This window comes from Chinchilla lanigera, unplaced genomic scaffold (assembly GCF_000276665.1).
Source record: "Chinchilla lanigera isolate Chin_1 unplaced genomic scaffold, ChiLan1.0 scaffold00114, whole genome shotgun sequence".
NCBI classification, from domain to species: domain Eukaryota; kingdom Metazoa; phylum Chordata; class Mammalia; order Rodentia; family Chinchillidae; genus Chinchilla; species Chinchilla lanigera.
In genome coordinates, this window is record NW_004955515.1 from 2,939,917 (window position 1) to 2,954,627 (window position 14,711).

A 14,711-nucleotide genomic window follows, 5' to 3' on the forward strand; every position below is an offset into this window, starting at 1 on the left:
TAAGGACGTTTGTTTATGTCCAGCCTCATGTATGGTGACAGGCCCATTGTGTTCCTGTGCATATACTTTCTCACCCCTCCTGGGGAGCTGTCAGAGAATGAGGTGACAGGAAAAGGGTTCCGGGCCACCCTCCAGTCTGGTCTCCTATTGTTACCTGCAAGGGTGGGGACTGGTACCTAGGGACTTTGGGAGGGAAGCCTGTCTTTCTGGAATGCTTTCCTCTTCATCTGAACAGTGCGGTTCACATGTTCACCTTGCAAATTTTGGACTACCTGGGTGTGCTTGCCTGGGAGTGGGAGACAGGGCGCCCTAGGAAAGAGGAAGAACTCTAGCCCCAGGATTCTTGGGTCTGACACGGGTTCCTTTGGGGCTGGCTGTCCTGTGTGTTTTGGGGTGGTCAGCAGGCCCCAACCTCCACCCATGAGATGACAGTAGCAGGCCCCACCCAACACTGTGACAACACTGATCTCAGACTTTGCCAAATATCCCTTGGGAGTTAAACACACGTCCCACATGCCCCTAACCTGTATGTTTTAAAAATAAATTTTATTTCATTATAAAAGTAACACAAACATAATCACTGGGGAAATTTTAGAAAACATGAACGTACCAAAGTAAGGATGAACTCTTCCCCTTAATTTCCTGCCAGTTCACAACCACACTTTATACACAATGTTGTGGCCTGCCTTTGCTCTTTAATATTAAGCAATCATGTTCATGGATTGTTTTGTGTTATGTTTGTACGTTGTCACTGTCGCCCCTCCAGTCACCGTGCTTAGTGTCCATGCAGACTGGCTTCCAGGCCTTGCCATTTAGTGGGAACCGCCTGTGGGCCCAGAGGTCACTTAGAGCACACCAGATCAGATCTTCCTCGTGGTCTCTGGGCTTCCAGAACCACAGAGCCCAAGCAGGCAATGACTTCACAGTTCCGGGGACCCTTAAGCCATCTCAAGCCAATTTCTTAGCAGGTAAGTTTTTGTCTGTTTGGCTGAGTCTTTGTTTTCATCTGGATGTGGCTCCCATCCATTTGTGTTCCTCTGAGTGGAGTGGAGCCAGCCACTCTGCGTGACATGCACCCTACAGATGTTAGGGCGCACTTCCTGGCTCAGGTTTGTTTACATCTGAGGCAGAGCCTCCTGCCATGCGGCCAGACGCCCACAGAACCTTTTAATAGCTTTGAAGGACAGGCTGTGCTAAAGGGTGCTGCTGAGGAAGTCCCAAGGAGCAGCTTATTATTTAGGTTTGAAGGTGCCTGAGCTCCATGATTTATAGCCAGAAGCAGGAATTCTATAACTACAGGCATAAAAATGCACCCTGCTAAACAATGGTGATTTTGATGGGAAATATTGAAGCTTTGTTTAATTATCCCCAGCAAAAAAGAGGATAGAGTAAAGTCAATGCAAACTTAGTCTGACCATGGGCTTAGTCTTAAACATACCTATGCATAAGACATGTATTTTGCCATTTTAACTCTTTTAAGCATTCAGTTCAGTGGCATTAAATAGTTACAATTGTTTTGCAACCATCACCACCATCTTTCCACAAAACTTTCCAATCTTGCACATCTGAACTTCTGTGCCCATCAAATGCAGCTTCCCATTTCATCTCTCTCCAGCCCATGGCACCCCCACCCCATTTCTGTCTATGAGTTGGACTGCTCTGGATTCCTCATATTGGTGAAATCACTCCATGCTTGCCTTTGCGGGACTGACACTGTATTCACCATCATGTCCTCAAGGGTCATCTATGTTATATCAGGTATGAGAATTCCACTCCTTTTGAAGCCAAGTGATATTCCACTGTGTACATCACATTTTGTTTGTCTGTTTTTCATCTGATGGCTATGTGTGTTGTTTTCACCTTTTGCCTGGTATTAATAATACTGTTATGAATATGTATATACAAATATCTGTTCAGTGTCCCCAGCAGTACTGGGGATTGAGCCCAGGGCCTTTGCACTGAACTACATTCCCATCCCTTTTTACTTTTTTTATATTTTGAGGCAGAGGGTCTCGCTAAGTTGCTAAGTTGCCCAGGCTGGGCTGGAATTTGAGATCCTTTATTTTCAGCCTCCTATATTGCTAGTGTTACAGGTATTTACCACCACACTTGGCTTTATTTTCCATTATCTGGGGCATATACCCAGAAATGGGGTTGTTGGATCCCATGGTCATTCTATGTTTAATATTTGTAAGAGTCACCATACTGTTTTCCACAGAAGCTGCACCATTTTATGTTTCCACCAGCAATGCACAAGTTTTCAATTTCTCTACATTGTCACTAATGTAGATGAGCCTTGTCTTTTCTGCTTTTTGATACCATTCTATCAGATAGGTGTGAGGGGCTCTCACAGCAGCTTTCACAGGCATGATCTTTTGTATTTGTACGGCCCCTGGCTTTGTCATCCCAAATCCCTTGGCATATGAGTTGGATTTGATCTCCTCTGGGTGATAAGAGTTCACTCATTACTCTAAGGCCAGGTGTTTCAAACTGAATGCATCCTTTTTTCTATCATGTGGGGCTTGTCCTACACACTGAGTCCATTCCCACCTCTTCTATTCCCAAGCTACATGCCTTTAGATGGCCCCTATGTTCTCTGGTCTCGGGTTCTCACCGTTAAAATGGCGATCACAGTGGTCCTGGAACACCAGGAGATTAGAACAGGGCCAGACAATTAGTAAACACTCCGGAAATGTTAGCAGGAGGTGTTATTGTTTCCTCCACAGTCTTTCTAACTTTACCATGATATTTCTGGTTCCCAGATTTAGAGCCTTTGCCATCAGTGTACCGGTCTTTGTTTTTCTAAAAATGTTTTAAAGTAATATATTTTTGTGACACATCATGATTGTAGAAGAGTTCCTTTTTCCCTGCAGCCCCTCCAGCACTGGATATTATTTGATTTCTTGACTACACCTATATTTTCTGGAATCTCAGTGTTGTTTTCATTTGCTTTCCTCTAGTACTCAAAGATGGTGAGTAGGTTTTCACATACTTATTGGCCATTTATTTGTACTTCTTCTTTTGAGAAGCTTCTGTTCATTTCCATTGCCCATGTTTTGATTGGATCCTTTAATCGGAAACCCTTCTTGGGCTCCTGTCTTCCTTGTGTCCTCCCTCTTCAGGGGCTGGGCAGAGTTCAGTGGTAGCTGCTGGCTTAACCTGCTGCATCCCTGGGTCCTAACTCCATCCCCAGAAAGGCAAAAATAACAAACAGTGCCACGTTTCTGTTCTGAAATACTGTTAAGGCAGTTTTTCTTAGCTTCACAAGTGGAAGTGGTGGTGGCTCTTTGTAACATAGCGAATGATATCCTAGTGCTGCTGCCTGGATGTTCTTGTGTTGATTTTTGTTTTGGATTTAAACATGAACTTGTTGGGCTATAGCACGGTGCACAGAGGGTAAGGGTCAGGCTCACTGGAGTGTTTCAGAAGCATTCACCAAGTGAATTTCACTCAGAGCTGAATACTATCAAATCTGGAAGGTCCCTGCATCCTTGCAGGGCGGGCTGTTCCTCCCTGGGATGCCTGCTGGCCTCCTGCAGACTGGGCCCTCTGAGGACGGCCCACGCACCAGTGGATCCAGGGTGTCACAGGCTGCCTTTTTTCCCTTCACCGTTTTGTGTGTGACCAGCCTCCGGCCATTGCCTGTCTCAGGACTTTGCTGTTTCTCATCACTGAGTGCATTTGGGTCTGCCTGGGCCACACTCATTCCCCCCAAATCTAGCTCAAGGTGCAATGGGAAGGTCACAGGGCAGGGCTGTGTTTCTTGTTCCAGGAAGGGATTATCTTCAGCCTCCATTGAAACCTAATTTGAGTAAGTAGAATTCACACATTTTAAACATACTGTTTGATACACATTGGCAATCATTTAATCACCTCCACAATCACAATAAAACGTGAAATGTTTCTCATGCCCCCTAGAACATTCCTGAGCGCACTTCTCCAAAAATGCAACTGCAGAAGTTTCTGGACTGGTAATTTTGTCTTTTCTAGAAACTGAAATGAATAGAATCGTTCTATGGCAGGTCTTTGATGTCTGACTTCTTAGCTTCTTGCACTCAGCATAATGCTTTGAGGGGCAACCATGCTGTTGTAAGTTATAGCTGATAGGAATGCACAGGGCCCAGGCACCTAGGAAGACAGTTTGGTACAAAGGTAAATACAAGTTTAGTAAAGGATCCAGCAAGGAAATCATAGATCCCTAGTGTGTCTGTGTTCACAATTGCATTATATACAACGAACCCAAACTACAGCTCAATTGTCATCCATTAGTGAACAAATAAACATTTTGGGCATGTGCATGCAATAGTTACAACTCAGCAAGGAAAAGGAAAGACCTACAGTGAACCGCAGACCCACAGCCATGCAGGTTAAGTTCTCATTGCATTTTAGTTCTTTTGTTTGTTTGTTTTATTAAACCAATGGGCGCTTGCTGTAAGGGTAAAGCTATACAGACCTCTAGAAAGAAAGGCTGATCAGCGTTAACAGTGGGTGATAACTCCACCTACGTTTGTATCCATGCACGCGTGTGCATGCAGACCTCCTGTGGAACATCAGGACATATGTCGCTGACTCCTTGTCTGTCACAACCACACAGCACTGCGGCTCTAGGAGAGCAAAGTCACCTAGTCCTCATTTTCTCTGACAAAGCCTGGTTGTGAGAAGTCTCCATGTGCTTGTGCCAGATGTCCTGTAGGACCACGCACAGGGGGTGGGGGGAGCTGTGGCAGTCACTTCTGAGGTCCCCGTCATCCCTAGCAATTGAAGGAAGCAGCCTGCTTGTCACCATTTTGCTGCACTTTTACTAACACTGTCAATTTTTGCTAGTTTTCATGTGAGATTTTTTTGTGGATGAGGACAACTTTTCACATGTGTTTGCTGGCTGGTTTCATTTCCTTTCTTATGAGTTACCTGCTTACAGCATTTACTTATTTTTCTATTGGATTTTTCTTTATTCTCTTATCAATTTGTGACCTTTTGGCATATTTTTTATGTCCTGGAAATACTTTAGTGATCATTTAAAAATGTTTATTTGAGTGCAGTTTTCAATCATTCTTTGTAGTTTTTCAGCTTTAAATACCTCCTTCCTGTAAGAGTTTCCTAACTATATTCCAATATCTTCAATGATTTCACTTTTACATTTGGATTTTTATTCAACTGCAAAAAGGTAGTCCATTAGGCTAAAATCTCCCTACTGTATTTAAATGAGACTTTATCATATACTAAATTCCCATACCATGCTTAGCTCTGTTTGCCTTTCATATGCTAGTAACGCATGGTTTTGATTTTGGTAGTATAGAGTCATGTCTGCGGTCGGCTTGTGTCCTTACTCAGGGGGCTGGTGATGTGTGGCCTCCTAGGCCAATGTGTGGATGGGCTGAACCCTGAGGTCAGGTGCCCCTCCAGGGTCTGCTCCCGCACCCCCCGCACCCCACCCCACCCCCCCCCCCCATGCCTGTGAGAAGCCAGGCTAGTTCTGGACTCTGGAAGAGCTCTCAACTCCCATTTCTGACTTCACAATTATGGTGTGATTCTGGGCAGAGGTAGAAATGGTCCTGGGGTTTCACTATCTGCATTTTGGTTTTGTTTTCCCAGCAGGAACCATCCGTCCTAGGGCTTAGGATTGGTGGCTCAGGGAGGTGGAGGCAGACTCTGAGCCTCCCCAGGCCAGGCATCCCTCACAGTGAAATGCATGAACACCACTCAGATGTTGTGCTGTCGATGCTGCTTCCCCCTGAGTTCTGATACCCCACACTGTGTCCCCACACTCTCTGGCTCCTGACTTCAAAATCGCCTCTACCTGTAGCTTCTCTGGAGGAGTGGCTTGAAAAAAAATATTTTCAACTAGTGGAGCTGCCATTTTACACACACATAGAAACACAAATAGAGACACAGCGGGGTCAGAGGTCAGGGCAGGTTGTCAGACAACTCTGCACGCGCCTGCATGGAACATCCGGGATGACAGACAGGCACTGGGAGCAGCCACAAAAGGCAAGTAACTCCTGCAGCAGGTGCTGCTGTGGAACAGGCCCAAGGTTGAAAGCATGTCTAAATAAATGCTACCAGGCATGGGCCTCCCTAGGGAAGGGGATGATTGAGTGACGCTGTGTGAATGATGAAGGACGAACCAGCATCTTCTCTCTTGTCTTGCAGCTGCACTGGCCCACTAGTGCGCCTGTGCTGCCCCTGCCCCAGGAACTGTGGATTCCTGTTGTACTCTAACTTTCCTTTGTGCTTTCTGTCCCCACACCTTAGCTGTGACGTTGTTCCTGCACCTCTCCAGGTGTTTGCGGGTCATCCAGTCCTGCCCCATCATGCTCGTCACTTTCCTCATTTCTGGTGGCACCCATTGCACAGCTGTTTAACTGACTGCATTATACCTCTTTCTGTGACATTAAAAACTCCTTTTTGAAAAACAGTATACCCATTGTGTCCATGGAGTATTTATTTCCAGAAGTTTATGATTTGATCTCCCATATTCATTGCTTGTCTGTGGAGCTAGCTTATGATGGTGATCTGCAGTTGTCTTACGATCAGTAAGATGTGGACAGAGGAGCACATTTTGGGTAAGCCAATTGGACCACATAAAGATCAGGTGTATGGGAGCCCAAGACCTCCCTCATCTGGCTGCTGAGCCCCACAGCAGCACTGAAAGCATTGGAGGAGATCCCAAGATTGGCCCCAAGTTGCTCTGGCCAGTGTGAGATCAAGCATAGCTTGTTGGGGGCGTACTCAGCTGATGTCACACAGTCATTTATTTTGCACACTGAGGGCCACCAAGGAGGAGGCCTGTTGGGCCATGGCTGCTCTTCGCTTAAGGACTCAGGGAGGAGTGGTTTGGCCTTCTCTGAGTGATAGGTATTTGCTCACCAACAACCATGCAGCTATCATGAATTTGACTTTGGTGCATTCTCCTTGGTGGACAAACAGGAAAATTAGTTTTGGTTCTGGTTTTCCTGTGGATGTTCTGAGGATCTGTGCCACACGGTTAAGGAGGTCTGCAGCCATGGGATGTGTCCACGTAGTCTATATGTGTGGACGTGTGCATGTGTGCACAGGAGGCCCAGTGGCTATGAGGGTATGTGAGTGTCCCTGGCACATAATAATAGTAACAATAATGTAAATATAACTGTAAATACCAAAATGAGCTTTACCTAGCTTGTGGATCTACTTGTTTTCCTAGGATTTCCTACAGACCATGTTTCTTGAGACCATAGGCCTGGTAATGAATCAGATTATGGTCATTAAGGAAGAGATGCATAAGCAGCTTTGATTTATATATCAATGATAACATTAAAAATGTTTCATGCACTACTAATATTTAGAAATTCTGTGTGGATTCATAGATAATGTCACTTAATCCTCACTGGAAGCCCAAAAGGTAAGTTAGATTGTTAATCTCTCATATGGAGTGAGGGCCAGGGGCTTCAAGTCCAGGAGTGTGAGGATCCTACTGGTGGAGATACCTATGAATCCACTTCTTGCCAGAGCGGATGGTGAAAGATGAGGGGAGATTTGAGAGTTGATGAGTCCTGGGTCCTTTTTTGAAAAGTCAGTGTGTACCTTTGGGATGTGAGTTCTGTGCTGCCTTCTGTGGCTTGTGCTCTTGGGAAAGCCTCATGTTAAGCAGAGTCTGGATGGAAAGCTGTCCGGCCCTGTGTGGAACTATTATGGACAACACATCTGTGTGGCTCAGATCTGCAAATCAAGGCTGGATTCGAACACAGAAGACTGAGGGGGAGAGACCAGGTGTTTAGTCAGGTCAATCAGTTTGCATAGGAGGGAGTCTCTTCCCTGAGCACCCAGGATGTGGTCAGCCCCCTGGACAGGGTCTCCCCAGGGCTACTGCAGCAGCCTCCTTGCAGCTTCCTGGAGCTTTCTGTCCCCTTTCTGTCCTTCTCATGCTGCCTTTGAACTCCAGACTTCCTGCTCACCACGGCCCCACTACACAGGGCCTGGACTGCTCAGCCTGGACCCTGGAAATGCCATACTCTAGCTCAGACTCTCATCACCCTGACTTTTCTTCTTGGCTCTCACTCTCCACCATTCCCCTCCACCCACAAACCGTGCCTACTGCCCATGTAAGATCTTTATTCCACAGTTTTCTTGTTTTAGTTCATAACTGGTAGAAATTTAGGCTTAGGATGGTGGCTGCCTCCCTCCTGAGTGAATTCCCCCCCTGAGCCCATGATTATTAAGCTCCTCCATCTTGCTGAAGCCTCCATGGAAACGTGACAGGTGTCAGCTCTGCTAACCGTCATCTCCTCTATCTGATGGGACAGGCACACATTTTTGTGCTATAGCTTTTGCTTCTTAATCCTTGGTCTTCAGGAAGATGCCTCCATTTCCTTCTCTGTTCAGGGCACTGTTGTTCATGCTGGCACCTAATTCATAGCTCTGGTATCTTCCACTCCAGTGCTGACTGGTGGGGACTTGGGTTCCAGGGAGCACGCTAACTTCTGAAAGGTGGTATCTTTCTATTCTCTATTTGTATTGCATACATTGATTCATGACGTCTGTGGCCAGGCATTTTTATGTCAGTCCCTATTTCTCAACTATTTTTTTTTCTGGCCACCTTTCTCATCATAAGGTTTAGTGGATCAGTGGTTTCTTTATGCTATACCGCAGAGCCCTGTTCTAAGCCTTGGTGTGAACAACTGTTTTCAGGGAGGGTTGGGCAATGCTGATAAAACTGGCAACCGATGAAGAGCTGGAAAATTATGAGACACTAGATGCTGGATAAAACCCCATAGCTGGAATAAGCAGGATTTCTAACAGGAAGGAACAGAGCCCATATGTTATTGAACCAGACTCGTTTTGCTGGGTACTGAGTATGCCAATTACTGAAAAAAAAGTGAGTTTTGCAAAAAGGAAAATGTTGGGCTGGAAATGTAGCTTAGTGGTAGAGTACTTGCCCAGCACATGTGAAGCCTTGGTCTGCATTTCCAGTGGGGAGGGGAGGGCAGAGACAGAGACAGAATGGGATTACTCAGATGGCAGGGTGGTCCTATGTAGAAACCGGACAGCACATCTCAAAGCCGCCTTTCGAGGATAGGGTTTGGAATGTTTCAGAGCTGAGCTGTGGGGAGAGCTGATTGGATCAAACTTGATCAGATGGCATTGGCTATAGCCGACTACAAGCAAGCAACTAATAATTGGTGAATTATTATAGAGGGTTTTCTTAGGAACTGAGAGCAGGTGATTGCTCGGGGTTTTGCTTAGTTCACGTAGGAATGGAAACTCCTGCCGTTAGGTGTACAAAGACCCCACACAGGCTCAGGGTGATAGATACTGGCTGGGCCAGTGGGATGGAACTGCTGGATGGATCATCTCTAAATTCCTTGTGCCACCCTGAAGTGGTGTTAACTTGCTCAAAGTCACTCATCCCGGGTGGCAGCCTTGGAGCTAGAGGAAGGAAAACTATGAAGATGAGCCCTAGGATAGTAGGCAAATTCTGTGCACTTTCCTTATAAAGGCCAGTGTGTTTGTCCACTCTGTTTCTATATCAAAATACCCAAGGCAGGGTGAGCTGTGAAAAGTAGAGGCTCATCTTGGCACATGGTCTGGAAGCTGGAAGTTCAAGGTGGTGCTGACATCTTCTTAGCTGCTTCTGGAGGAGCCGTGTGCTTCATCAACTTATGGTGGAAAGTGGAAGAGCAGGTGGATGTGGATGAGAAAGAGAAAAGGAGCTGAATCTTCAAAATAGCCAACTTGTTCCATGTTTTAATCCATCCGTGAAGGCTTCACACCGTGATCCAAACGCCTCTCCCTAAGTCCCACTTCTTAAAAGCGCCATGCTGCGTTAGTGTGAGTTTTGGTGGAGACAAATCATGTGCCCGCAGGCACAAGCAGACCCATGATCTGGGACCTCATCTGGTCACTGCTTTTGGAAAAGACTGTGGGGGTGAGAGGTGGCTCTGGATCTTTGGAGGCAGGTCTTTCAATAGGGACAGTCTGATGCTGGAATATGACAGAGGACCATTGGCTGATGGAAAAGGAAGACAGGTTTGCTTATTGGAGAGCAATGCAAAGTGAGAACACTTAGGGCCTCTTCATCAGTGGGTAGGAAGGAATGGCAGGGGCAGCTTGGTGGGGCTCTGAAGGGCTCCAGATACTCATAAAGGGTTGGGGTTTGTGTACTGCCCTGAGGTCTGCATTCAATATTTCATGTTATCATCTTATTTGCAAAATATCTTTATTGTATTTACATTTTACTCATGGTGATGCTTGGTCTCAGGAAAGTTCAGTAATTTTGCCCAAGATGTGTAGCTAGAAAGGGCCCAAGTGGACTTTACCCAGGGCCCAACTCTTAACACAATCCGTACTTTAGTATCCTGGCTTAGTGGCCAGTCTAGCCAAGAGAGTGTGGGACTCCCATGAGACTGTGTGGGTTTGCTTTGCTTTCTCTCTCTCTCTTTCTCTCTCTCTCTCTTTTTCTCTCTCTGTCTCTCTCTCTCTCTGTCTGTCTCTCTGTCGCTCTTTCATCTGTGTCTGAAAATAGATAAAAACCAAATAGGATTTCATAGTGTGACATCACAACACAGAAGCAAGGTAGTATTTTAAATTTTTAAAAATTTAACTTTTAATTAAAGTGCAATCATTGTACATGTTAATGTTGTACATTATGCTAATTTCAGCACATGTTAGCAGAGCGAACCAATCAAACCAGAGTAATTCGTATCGCTCTCTAACTGTGCTTTCTGTTTAGAGCCTGCCAGCCCCTCTCTTCCAGATCTTCATGATCTGTAACATGGGTTTGGGGTTGTAGCTACCCCACCATGCTCGCCAGTGCACAAGTGCCTTTGTCCATGCACAGCACTGTCTTTGGTTATTAAAATGGAATTTCTGTATATACACTTTAATCTGTATTCCTTTATGTGTAAAGAGTCTTTTCCTATTGCCAAGAACCATTTGTTTCCCTACCTGTGAATACTTTGCTCTCACCTTCGTTTAACTTCCCACTCAGTTTTTGATATTTTCCTAAGACCTTCCTTTCTTTGACTGCAATGTCATTATGTTTTTTTCTTATGCCTAAATTTTTATTTTTATGGTATTGATTGTGTCGATATTTTCTTCTAGGGTTTCTGGTTTTGGTAACATCCTTCCATTCAAAGATAATTAGAAATAAATCTTCCCCAGTTTTTTTTCTTTTTAGTACTTTTAGCATGTTTTTACAAACAAATTCACTTCCAATCTCTAGCATTGATTTACATTTAAAGCATGAGATAGGAGCTCAACTTACTTTTCTCCTGGATAGGTACCCACTCACCCAGGTGCCACTTACTGGGGAACTCTTTCCCCCCGATGTACTGTAGTACATGTATCACATAGACAACTCCTTTTTAAAAACATTGATCTCAGTTTGCTCTTATAAGCACGTATTTGTTTCTCCTGTTCTACTAGAATTTAAACCCAGAAGGGCAGAAATTAACTTACTATTGCACGGTCCATTTTTATTGCTTTATTCTGTTCTTTTCTTCTTTTTGTTTTTGTGGCACTGGGAATTGAACCTAGGGCTTTGGCACTGAGCTATAGCCTAATACTTTTTAAAATTAAAAGTTTTTCAAATTTTTTATTTTGAGGGAACATCTCACTAAGTTGCCCATTCTGGACTCAAACTTCCCATCCTCCTGTCAGAGTGCTGGAATTATAGGCAGGTACTGGAATATACGGCTTCTGCCCTATTTTCAACTGTGTGTTCTATTTTCTGTTTTTTATTATGTGCATGTGGGGGGCAGCCATAAAGTGGATGAGCAGAGAGATAGATGGTCTACATGATTTCAAAAGCTCCAATTTCAAAGAAAAAGCTATCAGCTGTGCAAGACACTGGCTCTAGCAAGGAGAATTTTAGCCTGAATCCGGGAAGATGGTAGAATCATGACAGTGAAGGTTAGCATTTGTGGCAGGGCTGCCTTCCATGCCTTTCAGATGACCATAGAGATTGCCAAATGTTGCATTTTCATATTGGCTGAGCTCTGAGGTCAGGATTTGGCTTGCTGAAATGGGGCCATCTTGAACAGAATATTAAGAAAAATCTCTATTATTAAAAACAAGGCAAAATTGATATCTGGGATTCAAAGGGGAATTAAATGGAATTGCACAAATCAAAATAATCACTGCTAAATGAACATATTGAAACAGTACTCTTCTCTAAAATGCACTGAGCTTAAACAGCAAGGAAGGAAACTGAGAATAGTCACATTTAAAATTAGACTTTGGAGTTAAAGTAACTAATTTCAGGCATCTAAATATTGTGGTTTTTAATAGTTGTATCACATTTCTATTTCAAACAGAAATAGACACCATCAGCTGGGTTGAAATGAGGATTCAGTGTCACACACACATGCGCGCACACACACACGTATTAGCACATGAACATTAGAAACAAATTCATGCCAATTATGAAGGCAGAACATTTTTCTGAAAAGCGCTTGATTTGAAAACCTCTGGGATCCTAAAGGCTCAGGGGGATCCTTAGAACTTTTTTTGACTACAGGAGCTCTGAGGAACTCTTATATTTGCACATTTTAGGGACAAAAGATGGATTGCTGACGGTACCCTGAGGAGCCCGGCGCGGCGCTCTGTGCGAGGACTGGTTGGATGGAAAGACTTGTTGTCTGCAGCCTCTTCCAGTGTCCTTCCTCCCCACCTTTCCCAGAAGCAGCGCATAAGAGCAGGGGTTTTCACTAGTGTGTGTTCTTTTGGAAAACTGTTGCTCAGACTGGTTTCTGTTCCTTCTGTTCCATGTTGGTGGATGGAAGAAGTCTGAAGATGTTGGGATGTTTAAGGAATGACTTGGGGAGACACTGCACATACAGCATTTTCCTAGCTTGCTGAAATTTGGCTGCTTCACTGAGCTAAATATAGCATCTAATTTAATAAGCACAGTGCTTAGATTCGCTAAGCTGCTTTTAAAAAGTAAACATAAAATGCATATAGTGGAGTATGTAAAGTTCTATGAAGAGATGTGATCTTTTCTTTCAAAAGTAAATGAGGAATTTACTTTTTGACAGTACTTTGGATGGTGCATATTTGATCATTTGAATAGAAGCAAAATTAGAATATTATTATAAAACCAACAGGAGCAACCCTGAACATCAAAAACATTCGCTTCACACTACACTTTCTCCAAGTCGTGATGATTCAGTCTACAGTTTTTCTGGCATCTGAACTTTTAGAAAAATATTTTCTTCCATACTTTCTATAAGTGAATTGAATGGCAAATGTGAAGCTTGTTTCAAAAGTCTCTTGTCTAATTTGACAAGGACGTATTTCTGCTAAAAGCATTGTATCATGACCATGATTATTTTTCAGATGGTAGAAATTAATTGCTAGAAGTATTGAGTTTGGAACATTTGTGGATCATTTCTGAGGACCAATTATTTTCTGTTCTCCATTGATTTTCTAAAGAAAAAGATGTTTATTTTTTTCTATGTTCTTGTAATATTTTCTCCATTTTACGTAGCAGTAGAGAGATTTGCCACTCTGAAGCCACTTTCCTTCAGCTCATCTGCCTGTTATTTTCCACCTGGGCTGAGTCACAGTGGTGGTGCACTTGCCTTAAGTGTCCCCTTCCTGTCGCCACCACTGTGGCCTCCCGCCACCTGCATTGGAACCTCAGCAACCTCTTCTCTCGTTTTGATGCCTCATTCTCCCCATCCTCCCGCCCCGCCTTTGGTCAGCCCCTTGTGTAAGGCGCCTCTGTGCAATGTCAGTGTCCCTCAACCTGAGGACACTCTTGACTCCTCAACTGGTGACACTGTTCCATGAACCTGCTCTGCATCGAAACTCATTTTAGGCTCATTTATATCCCGCAGAGCTCCTTGAGTTCATAATATAGCTGCTCCTTGATGTAGAAACCCAACGTCAGTTGAAAATCCTGTAGTTAAAAATGCATTGGATACACTCTACCTGAGGATCACGCTGGCTAGTGCACTGAAGAGGGCAGGATGTTCACTTTGTGACCTCTGGGCCGACGGGGAACCTATACCCACTGCCACTGTCCGGCATCCTGAGACAAGATGGAATGGATGAACCTGGAAGACATATGTTAAATGATATAAGCCAGCCTCACAGACGAGTCCCACATGGTCTTCTTACACATGGATGCTAAAATAATCAACCTGAGACCTGAAAGTAGAATACTGTTTACTACAAGTTGGGAAGCAGCTAAAGGACGATTAGATTTGGTCAGTGCATACTGTGTGCGTGTGTTGAAATATCACACTAAACCCCATTTATATGTACAATTAATGCCTATTAATCAGAAATAAAATATTTTTAAAAACAAAATTTTCTACTGAATGCAGATCACTTTTACATTCTTGTGAAGTTGGAAAATATGAAGTCAAATCATCATGAGTTAGGGGCTATCTGGATTTGTAACTGCAGAAACTGGAACTCAAGCTCAGAAGATCAGATTTTTTTTACTGTGTAACTCACTTGAAAAGGCTCTTGATCAATAGAAGTGGCTGGCTTGGTTTGCCCCCAATCCCCTAGCCATAGAAATGAAGATAAAATTGGGAAGAGTGCATTCTGGGGTGCTGATTTTTTTTTTTATTTTAGAAATTAAAGGAGGAAAATACTAACAGACCGACAACATTTTACAAAATAGCATAGGATCAGTACAGACATTACAGAGTTACAAACAGAGTGGTAGGGAATTAACAATGCTTATTGTATTACATATTGATATCTTCAATGTAGTTTCTCAT

At 43.9% G+C, this 14,711-nt stretch overlaps 1 protein-coding gene across 1 annotated transcript in view; it reads left to right on the forward strand.

Annotated features, from left to right (window-relative positions):
* Shc3 (SHC (Src homology 2 domain containing) transforming protein 3) overlaps positions 1-14,711 on the forward strand; it is a gene marked incomplete in the record, with an annotated part of 157,497 nt that overhangs the window by 80,946 nt on the left and 61,840 nt on the right.